The sequence below is a fragment of the Orbicella franksi genome, chromosome 4, assembly GCF_964199315.1.
Source record: "Orbicella franksi chromosome 4, jaOrbFran1.1, whole genome shotgun sequence".
In the NCBI taxonomy this organism is placed as follows: domain Eukaryota; kingdom Metazoa; phylum Cnidaria; class Anthozoa; order Scleractinia; family Merulinidae; genus Orbicella; species Orbicella franksi.
The window spans coordinates 10,359,199-10,369,800 of NC_138148.1; the positions used below are offsets into that span (position 1 = coordinate 10,359,199).

Consider the following 10,602-nt stretch of genomic DNA (forward strand, 5'->3'; position numbering starts at 1 on the left):
ATCAAGGTATGTATTTTGAAGTGTATTTTTCTGGTGTTTACGTTCGCGAACACAATGGACCATTTCCGAGTCACCTTGTGGCTCTTTTTCAAAACGAGTCCTCGTGCAAAAATGAGTTTGATATACATGAAAATGAATCTCAAGGTGGAACACATTTTCAGAAGAATGGTTTCGCACTTTTGACACGGGCAAAAACCAACTCGGAAATGGTCCATTGGGTGCAGCTGGTTACCTGCCACACGCTACTTGCATGTGCTTACCCCTGCGGAGTAGCATCACATCCGGGGGGAGTCGCACTACTGTAGTAGCTGTTTCATGCTATGGAAACCAGAGATAAGCACCTGCCTGATGGACCTTTATGTTCGAACGCACAGTTACCTTACCAACATCCAATAGCCTGTGAACGGGTTTTTAATTAGGCCACAGGGCGAAAAAGATTCGGCTAATGGAGCAAGCCTGGCGCGGAAAAAACGCGTAGCCACGGGATTTTCTACCCCAGACCCTTCATGGCTAGCTCCAGTTGCCGTAAACTGTATTTTCCAATCTCGTCCCAGGGCAATTTCCCACTGAATGTCAGCCGTCCCACATTTGAAGGGAAATGAGCCTGTAGGGACGAGGCTGGTAAATTTAACAGACTAAGGCCATCATAAGAGTTAAAATGTATTCATTTTGTTGGTATTCATCTCAGTTAAGATTTAACTCAACCATTTTCTAATGCGTTAGACAATTCCAAAAGAACGCTTCCGGACATAGGTCGGTGGGGCGTGTTCGCACGTCAAGTCCGCAAGAACACGTTTTAGCCTACCTGGACTAGTCCCTGCAACAGGTCACGGGGACAAGTACCATTGTGTGAACTGGCCATTTTTACTTCACAATCTAGTCGCAGGGACCAAACTTTGGTCACGCCTGCGACTAGTCCCACGAATTCAAACCAGTTTGAATTTTTGGGACAAGTCCCTACGACTTACTCCTCGAAACGCGTCGAGTGAACTGTTCATGAGACAAGTCCCTGCAACCAGTCCCTTCAGGGCACTAGTCGCAGGGACTAGTCTCCTCGTGTGTCCCGACCTTAAAGAAGCCTCATTGAAACATTCAAACAGTCGACTTATAAGTAAACAGTTTTCTCAATCAAAGAACTATCTCCGGCTCGACTCTATTGCTCTATTACAACGAATAAATAAAGGCCTTCATTTGGCGCGAAAATATGCTCGGATATTTGTCCGCAGACATGATCTGTTCCAAGAAGCGAACAGTCTTCCGAGAGCGTAGCTCGAGGAAAACTGAGATTTGAGGAACATATTACGTGCAAAGAAAAATATCCGAACGTCTTGACGCGCCAAATGGAGGCTATTGTGTTGATTATTCTTCCAATTTTTTTTTTTCTCAACACGCGCTGTTTAAAAATTGGGAATATCACTTGGATATTCCCTAGTTTTAGCTGGGATATATTCAGTCACGTGACGCGTTTAGCCCAATCGCGACTAGTGAAACTATTTGATGGATTATAATGAGTGGTATCACAAAAAGAGGGTGTACGCTTTAGGCCTAGATAGATTCTGCTCAAAACATGTTAAATAGTTGCTTAAAATATCCCCAAAAGTTGCTCAAAAGTTGCTTAAAATCGCAAAAGTTGCTTCAAAAGTTTTTATAGTTGCTCGTGTTTTGGTGTTATTTGGACTCCACATGTTTCAGTTGCAACCTGGATTGGATCTCTGATGTTGTTCTTCATCATATTCTTCATTGTCAGAAGAAAGCGCCTTGCCGTCCGCCATTTTTTAGCTAGTTGTACCATATTTGGAATATTAACACAGGATACCCATTCTGGAAATGGAGTTACATCCAGCATATCCATATTTGGAATCTATCAACACAAGATACCGATCAAAACGCAAGAGAGTTTCTAGTGAACTTCTTATGAGTTTCCCAAGAAAACGTGTTAAAACATCAATTACTTATGAATGTGACTTCGAAATAGTGAAAATATGCCAAAAACATGCTACAATCCCGGCCAAAAGTGGTTGGGACACTTGAGCTAGATCACGTATTCCCCATTCCCCCTAATCAATGTTGGAAAATATCGCGTTTTCTCCAACAAAAAGGGAAAAAATCACCCGATTATCAACATTGTAAGTGGGGGGAGGGGAGAACTTGCTTGCTGTCCCAACTTTTTTGTCCGGGATTGTAGCTTTTAGAAAAGATGCTGTAAAGTTGCTCACTCGCCGAAAAGTTGCTCAGCGTTGAAAAAGTTGCTCAAAATCGTAAAAGTTGCTTAAAAGTTGCCGAGCAGAATCTATCTAGACCTAGTACGCTTTCGTTCGTCAGTTGATAAACAATAATATTATGAACTCGAAATTTCTACGAAGTAGTAGTTGATGAAGCTGAGGGCTGGATCACCAAAACGTGTAACATACCGCTGAACAGTACTCACTTCTTCTGGATTAAAGATACCTTTATTACAACAATTCACTCTCATTTATACATTACATGTAATTCAGTCTTTTGAAACATTATCGTGGTATAACAACTGTTGCGAATAGAGACCAATAGTGTAATTTACTTAACGTATCAGGGCTTGTGTATTTCGCAGTCCTGGCTAGTTACGTAAATACAGATTATCACAAACAGATGAAAGAATACATTAAAACTCGGATAAACATAGAAAAATTGTCTATTTACATCGTTCATTAAACACATAATAAACTATCACAAGCAGATACAATTGTGCAAACCTTTGTTACATAGCATTTCTCTTAAACTTAGTCAGTCGGTTGTTCCCAGGCGTCCGAGGCTCAGTTTCGTCTGGAAAGAGAGACATCCAGAGACTAGGCTGACCTTCAGTACACTAATTCCTATTTTTAGCCCCGGAACTTTTTTCCTAGCTAGATCAACAGTATATGCTTGCCTTAAACCCGAGTGAAAGCCGGAAAAATTTTTTAGCGATTCTGTAAAAACTGAAAATTGTGTAATTTTACCAATCAGATCTCAACTCCGAATTCACAGTGTAATGACTGGAAAAAGGACAAAATATAAGAAAATTCCATCGTAGTAGAGATTATTAAAAAACATAGCTACTTTTGGACTTCCGAGTGGTAAGAAATTTTGAAAGCGAAGCAATTCGTATCTTACTTAAAAACCACTTGGTCTCGAATTACATGTCACACACAAAATCTGTCAGTGTTCATTCAAGAACTAAAAACCTAACTCAGCGGGAAATCTTCCTATGGAAACAAATCCATTGTTAGTGTTGTGTTGGATTCAAGCACCTCAACTAGACCTACTAAACCAGCTCACAAATGTAATTGCTTGACAAAGCCAACACTGTCAGCGTTGTGTTGGATTTAAGCGCCTCAGCTAGACGTTCCGCACCAGCATCACCAATGTCATTGTCAGACAATGTCAACACTGTCAGTGTTGTGTTGGATTTAAGCGCCTCAGCTAGACCTGCTGCACCAGCATCACCAATGAAATTGTTAGACAATTTCAACACTGTCAGTGTTATGTTGGATTTAAGCGCCTCAGCTAGACCTGCTGCACCAGCATCACCAATGGGATTGTAACTCAAATCCAAGGCTGTCAGTGTTGTGTTGGATTTAAGCGCCTCAGCTAGACCTGCTGCACCAGCATCACCAATGCCATTGTAACTCAAATCCAAGGCTGTCAGTGTTGTGTTGGATTTAAGCGCCTCAGCTAGACCTGCTGCACCAGCATCACCAATGCCATTGAAACTCAAATCCAAGGCTGTCAGTGTTGTGTTGGATTTAAGCGCCTCAGCTAGACCTGCTGCACCAGCATCACTAAAGTAATTCCTTGACAAATCCAACTTTGTCACTGTTGTGTTGGATTTTAGCACATCAGCTAGAACAACAACGTTTGCAGCGTCAATTTTGCCACGAAAAAGTCGCAGCGTTTGAAGTTGAAGAGATGAGCCAAGCTCACGGGCCAAATCCGCTTGAAAGCTGCTGTTGTCTTGTTTACATTCTCCAACGCACTCCAATGCAACTGTCAACCAATCATTGGTATCATCGCCATCGCTTTCATCGCTATCATCGCTGTCGGCATCACTATCATCGCTATCACCCTTGTTCACCTCTCTCATGATACATTTCGTTAGGGCTACTGCTTCTTCCTTGCATCGTGCTGCTAACAGACCACATGTGTATAGAAGCATCTCTTTTAGCTCACGAGCAAATCGTTTTTCAGCAACGATTTGGGCGGGAATGATTTCTTTCTCAATAAGCTGACAATAAAGATAGAGGGCTGCAAACCATTCTTGAAAACTCTTGTGTAGAAAGCTATACTGTCGATGCGGTCTTAGTTTACTGCCGCCGGTCTGAAGTGACAAAAATCCGAATCCAGGTAAGTCATCTGCATGACTTTGAAGCTCACTTTCCTCAAAGTCCAATTTGTCTTGAAGTAAACCATTCAATGCTATTCGGCCAAGATGTTTCAGTTGAGGGTAATACACTTCGATGAGATCCGCGTTCACTTCTGGCAGTCCTGCCTTTCTTCTATATCTTCTAAGGATACATTGTATTATTTCCACGTACAGTTGCGTTCTACGTTCTAGGAAAACACCTCGATACTCTTCACAAACAAGGCAAAGGAGTGCAGTATTCAGAGGGTTGGCGGCCATGTCTTGCAGATTTTCATCGCTTTCCAGCTTGGACAAGAGCTTTTGCGCCAAATTCTTCGATGTTTTGAAGTACTTGAAGATAAACTTCCTTGCATCTTCTTGGGTAAAACCTTCAATTTCCAGCAGGGTGTCACTGTGTATTCGGACCTTAATTCCAGCCTCGTGTCTTGCAGTCGCAACCAAGTGACATTTTGGAAGCACTCTACCCTGAATAATTTCTGTAAACACTGGCAATTTACTTGTAGGAACCTCATCCAATCCATCGAGTACTAGCAAAACGTCAGGCTGATTCTGGCGGATGAAATTGAAGAACCTATCTCTTACGTCTTCTGCAACTTCTCGAGGCAGAAGTTGATCATCAATGGCCTCCCACAGGTCAGACTGCATATCACGACACTTCAGTAACAACACTGCTTCGAACCTTGGGAAACAATGTTCTTGTTGTTGCTTTCCTGTAGCCCAGTCATATACCAGCTTTTTGCAGTAAGTCGTTTTCCCCATACCAGGTTTTCCTTCAATTAACACTGTTCTTGGTTGTGAACATTCTTCATGTGGTTTAAAGATCCCAGACATGTTCACAATGTTGTCTGTCGCTGTTCCTCTCGTTTTTTTCCTGCTGACCACTTTAAGTCTGGTAAAAATTTCATCAAGACGAAAGTGAAACTCTTCACACCAGGGAAACGGTGCAAGCCATCCCTCGCGGAGTTTGTAGAGTTGGCGAATTCCGTCAATTAGTTCAGCTGGATCAAAAACATCTAGAAGTAATTAAATAAAAGCTACTTCAAGTACCCTGTCAATCGCAAGTAAGAAATATGCAAACAATCGACTAGACTTATAGTTTTTAAAAAAGGAAATGGAATTGAACCGATGCAGAATTTTTGCAATACGAAAGTGACCTTGTAACATTGCTGTGCCTCGCTCCCTCCCCACTTACATACACTTACATACATTTGGTTAAGGTTTGATTCTTGAATATTGAGCCTTTTTTGTTATTTCGGAGGCTCGAATAAATTTATAGCGTGACTTTTAGGAGATGCACGAGACATGACGCCTGGGTGAAACAGGGCAGGAAATGTAGTTTAAAACCTTTTGGGGTAGACCTGTTTACCCCTAAGCCCGTGACACGTTGTTAATTTAAAATCATAATAGTAATCTTCTTAATTTTCAATACAAATTTAAAAGGCTCATGTACAGCTGAGTATAAGCAAATGACTGCACAGAATCATTACTTTTTCACTTTGGTCAAAATGGTTCTTTCGCTGGATAAGCTGTGTTTTTACTATGCAAAAATGCTACCAGTTTTTATTTAGAACTGACCTTCATCCTCGATTTCTCTCTGCGTCATCAAAGTGTCTAACTTGTCACTCATGTTCCCCATCTCACTTTTCATCTGTTGAAGGTCGTCTCTAATTTTGTCTGAGGATGAAAATTATCATCAGCCTTCGTTCATTGGTGCGCAGGTGGTAGCTTTATCATCTTAAACTCACTGTTAGAACGACTTTTAATACATTACTTGCCAAAAAGGTCGGACGATTTTAATTTCGGACAAAAAAAGTGTCCGAAAATTAAACCGTCCAAAATTTTTGAGCGAAATATTTACAGTGCAGTACAGTATAAAACCTTTAAGTAGTTCAAAAGCTCTTGGTTTCCATTATGGAGAGAACTCTACACACGGTAGTTGAGAGACGTAACGACTTGATAGAATTCGTGATATTTCCTCGTCGGTGTATCTCAAAAACCTTGAGATACATTCATGTTTTCTAGGTGTAAATTTACTTAAGCTATGTTTCAAAATTTTTGTTGGAAATTTGTCTGAAATGAGATAAAAAGTGTACGAAAATTAAAACGTCCGAAATTTTAACGTACGTCCGAAATTTTTTGCAAGTGATGTAAGTGTCGAAAAGTAATATTGAGTTAACATTACTACGCTACACGATTGGCTTTAAAACCTCGCACCACTTTTTCATCCAATCAGAAGTAAAACAAAAACTAATCATGACTCGCTCGCACACGTTTTTCCGCGCTTCGCGTCAGCTGTATGTAATTACTTCGAGTTTTGTTGGCTTCTGGATTCTCTGTGTCCTTTGTGGTTGGTTAGAGTGATTACTTTGATTTTGGTTTTGCCACAATCAATTGAAAACTGCTTTACAGTCATGGTTACATCAAACTATAGCTTGACATGTTGACGTTGGCAAAATTATCGAAACTTCTACGAGTTTGAACTGAATAATGACCCTATTTTTTCTTTATTAATTGTTTAGTTGACGTTCACTGCGTTAATTACAGGAAAACCTTTCTCTTGACTAGAGATGGAATCTGAATATCTTCAATTATAATCCATCCAATATTTTTGCTCGCACATGATTGGTCTAGACGTGTCACGTGACTAAATATACGCCACTTAAAACTGGGGAATAGCAGGTGATATTCCCCAAGTTTCAAATCCTGCATGTTGCGAAAAATATTTAAAGGATAATAAACACAATAGCCCCGGTTTGACTGAAAAAATATATTCGGATATTTCCGCTTAATTGGACATTATCTGTCCCTTGAAACTCTCGGAAAACTGTTCGCTTCTCGGAACAGATAATGTCCGCGGACAAATATCCGAGCATATTTTCGCGCGAAATGTAGGCTATTATTTATATATCTTAACGTCTACTGACCTTCATCTTGGCTGGATTCTCTCAAGGAGTGTAACTTTCCACTGACACTTTTCGTTAGTTTTCTCATTTTCTCGAGTGTCTCTTTGAGGTTTTCTGGGAAACAAAACTCATCATGTTAACTTTAGTTCAAAGCTTACTACGGATTGTTCATTACGCCCAAGTTTAGCTTGTTGTTTTCGTTTACTTTACTTTTCAGAATTGTATGGAACGATATATGACGCGATCCTTATTCAGGAGACAGAGAGGCTCCCAAGAGCTGATAATTAAGACTTGAAATTTCTTACTTCTTGCAAAAGAGCACGAGAAATATTTGTTTTCTCCAGATAACTTATTTTAAGTACTACTAGTAAGTTCTTTGAACTTTCCTTGCTACTTTTTTAAAGTCACTACAGCCTTTCATTCTGTTCTCATTCTGTCCTTTTAATACTAAGTAAAACTTCTCCAAAAACTCAAGCGTTGACGGAATCAGCGCAACATTTTAGCCATGAAATAAAGATTAAGCATTATATCGCGACAAACTTCTGGTTCTGTTTTTCCTTGCAAATTTCAATGTATATGTTAAATGAAAGATATTTGTGTTATTGATATCTCAGCCAGTGAAAGCTTAAACAGTTTATAACATTTGCTATTGCTAGTGTTCTGAATTCTCTAGTTCTCGCCTAGTTCTGCCATATCGATAACCGTGTGTTCACAAGTATAATAGAACATAAGTTTGGCAACTCTACTGACCAATCAGAGCGCGCGTGTAGAATCGTAGTTAGGTCTGCAGTGTAACGATCAAACTACTGTTAACAGTGTTCATGTGACCACAGCCATTAATTCACACGAAACTAACAACAATGGAATCCAAGACTTTCTTAGTTCAGAATAAAAGGTGTGTAAGTTGTATTAAACATGAGTAATCATAGGCAAGCAGAAAGAGTTCTTTTTAGATTTGAAACGACTGTTTTACTTCTCTTCCGCAGAGAGAGACTTTTCTCGTACGATGTTTAAGATCACATTGTCGAACTGTGTGTTAAGATTACTTCGTAAAACGACTAATTAAATCTCTACCTTCATTCAACTTTTCGCCGATGGTTCGTATTTCCCTTTTCATCTCCTGGAACTCATCTCTCTCTGTGGATAAAGCGTGGTACATTAGTTTGCGTTGACTGTTGAAGTACATTCAAGTCAATCCAGACAAACAAGAAAGTTGTGTTTACACAATCTTGTACAGCAGGTTCGTCTCATTAAGTCACGAAATATGTTTTTATTGACCACATAACATCATCACTTTTTCGCTATTGTCAAAATGTTTCTTTCGCTGGATAAGCTGTTTTTTAACTGTGCAAAAATGCTACCAGTTTTTATTTAGAACTGACCTTCATCCTTGGTCTCTCTGTAGGTCATCAAAGTGTCTAACTTGTCACTCATGTTCCCTATCTCACTTTTCATCTGTTGAAGGTCGTTTTTAATTTTGTCTGAGGATGAAAATTAACATCAGCCTTCGTTAATAACTGCGCAGGTGGTAGTTTTATCATGACAAACCAGCTATTAAAGCGATTTTCAGATAAGTGTCAATTTGATTTCTACTCTATACACGATTGGCTTAAAAAAAACTCGCGCCACTTTTTCATCCAATCAGAAGTAAAACCAAACTTAGTCGAGTCTTGTTCACACTCGTTTTCCCGCGCTCCGCGTCAGCCACATGTATTTACTTCGAGTTTTGATTGGTTCACTGGATTGTCTGCGTCCTTTGTGATTGGCTAGGGCTTAGGGTGATAACTTTGGTTTTGGTTTTACCACAATCAATTGAAAACAGCTCTACTGTCATAATTACATCAAACATAATAGCTCGACAATAGCTCTTTATTAATTGTTTAGTTGACGTTCCCTGCGTTAGTTATAGGAAAACCTTTTTCTTGACTAGAGATGGATTCTGAATATCTTCCATTTTAGGAAATGCATCAAATATTTTGGTTCACACGCAGTTGGTCTAGGCGCGTCACGTAACTGAATACGCCCCAGCCAAAACTGGGGAATATCGATTGATATTCCCCAAGTTTCAAATCCCGCAGGTCGCGAAAAATATTTGAAGGATAATGAACACAATAGTCTCCATTTGGCGCGAAAATACGCTCGGATATTTGTCCTTAGACATTATCTGTTCCTTGAAGCTCACAGTTTTCCTCGAGCTTCGCTCTCGGAAAACTGTTCGCTTCTCAGAGTATGTCCGCGGACAACTATCCGTGCATAGTTTCGCGCCAAATGGAGGCTATAATTTATATATCTTAACGTCTACTGACATCTTGGCTGGATTCTCTCAAGGAGTCTAACTTTTCACTGAGGCTTTTTGTTTGTTTTCTCATTTGCTCGAGTGTCTCTTTGACGTTTTCTGGGAAACAAAACTCAGCACATTAGCTTTAGTTTAAAGCTTATACGGATTGTTCTTTACGCCCAAGTTTAGCCTTTTTTTTTCCTTTACTTCATTTTTAAGAATTCTGGAAAACGATGCTTAGGTGATTTTACACGAGCTGATTTTTAACGCCGATATTTTAAACCATCTTACACGAGAAACTTTAAACATAACTTTGTTGCGGCAATGGTCGGCAACGGTATGTTACAAGAGACGATTGTTAACGCAACATTGTAAAATTGGGCAACAATGTTGGAGGTTTTTGAATCGCTTTCAAAACCCCACAATATGTTGCCGCAATTAAATGTTGCGTTAAAATTCCTCAAGTTCGCAATGTTACCCGACATCGATTTTGAACGCAACAGTACTAAGAATGTTGCGTTAAAAGTCTTGACTTGACGTACTCCTTTTTGATACTCCTGGTCGAGCAAAGGGCAGCAACAATGCATCACCAAGACTCTATTTGGTGCCATCTTCTCAGCTGTGTTTCAGGTGATATTGGCCATCTTCACCTCTTCTTCAGTCGACTTTCTCCAGGTCTCAACAGGTCTTCCCACCTTCATTCCATTTCAAGGCCTGCTTAATCGTGTCAGCGGCTCGTTTTCGCAGCGTGAGGCCTATCCAAGACCATTTCCGTCTTGCTATCTCAGTTCAGTGGTAGGTGCTCTCGTCATGTCCTGCTCCAAAGTTCTTTGTTACTATTTTTTCCGGCCAATAAACCTTGAGGATTTTTCTTTCTTTGTTAGCAAAGCCTTGCAGATTGTTCGATAGAGCTAGTGACGCTTTCCAGATTTCGGATCCATAGAGGAGCGTAGCTTTAACATTTGAAGTGAAGATACACAATTTGGTTTTTGTAGAAAGCGATGAGGCATTCCAGACTGGTCTAGGCGTGGTGAAGGCAAGTCAAA

At 40.0% G+C, this 10,602-nt stretch overlaps 1 pseudogene across 1 annotated transcript in view; it reads right to left on the reverse strand.

Annotated features, from left to right (window-relative positions):
• Positions 1–75: 75 nt before the first annotated feature.
• LOC145484582 (uncharacterized) overlaps positions 76–10,602 on the reverse strand; it is a 21,318-nt pseudogene continuing 10,791 nt past the window's right edge. The window contains exons 5-10 of the transcript XR_014049035.1: positions 9,581–9,673; positions 8,661–8,759; positions 8,353–8,415; positions 7,300–7,392; positions 5,951–6,049; positions 76–5,388 (exon numbers count right to left, since the gene is read on the reverse strand). The product of XR_014049035.1 is annotated as an uncharacterized LOC145484582 (transcript). The remainder of the gene's footprint in view (positions 5,389–5,950; positions 6,050–7,299; positions 7,393–8,352; positions 8,416–8,660; positions 8,760–9,580; positions 9,674–10,602) is intronic.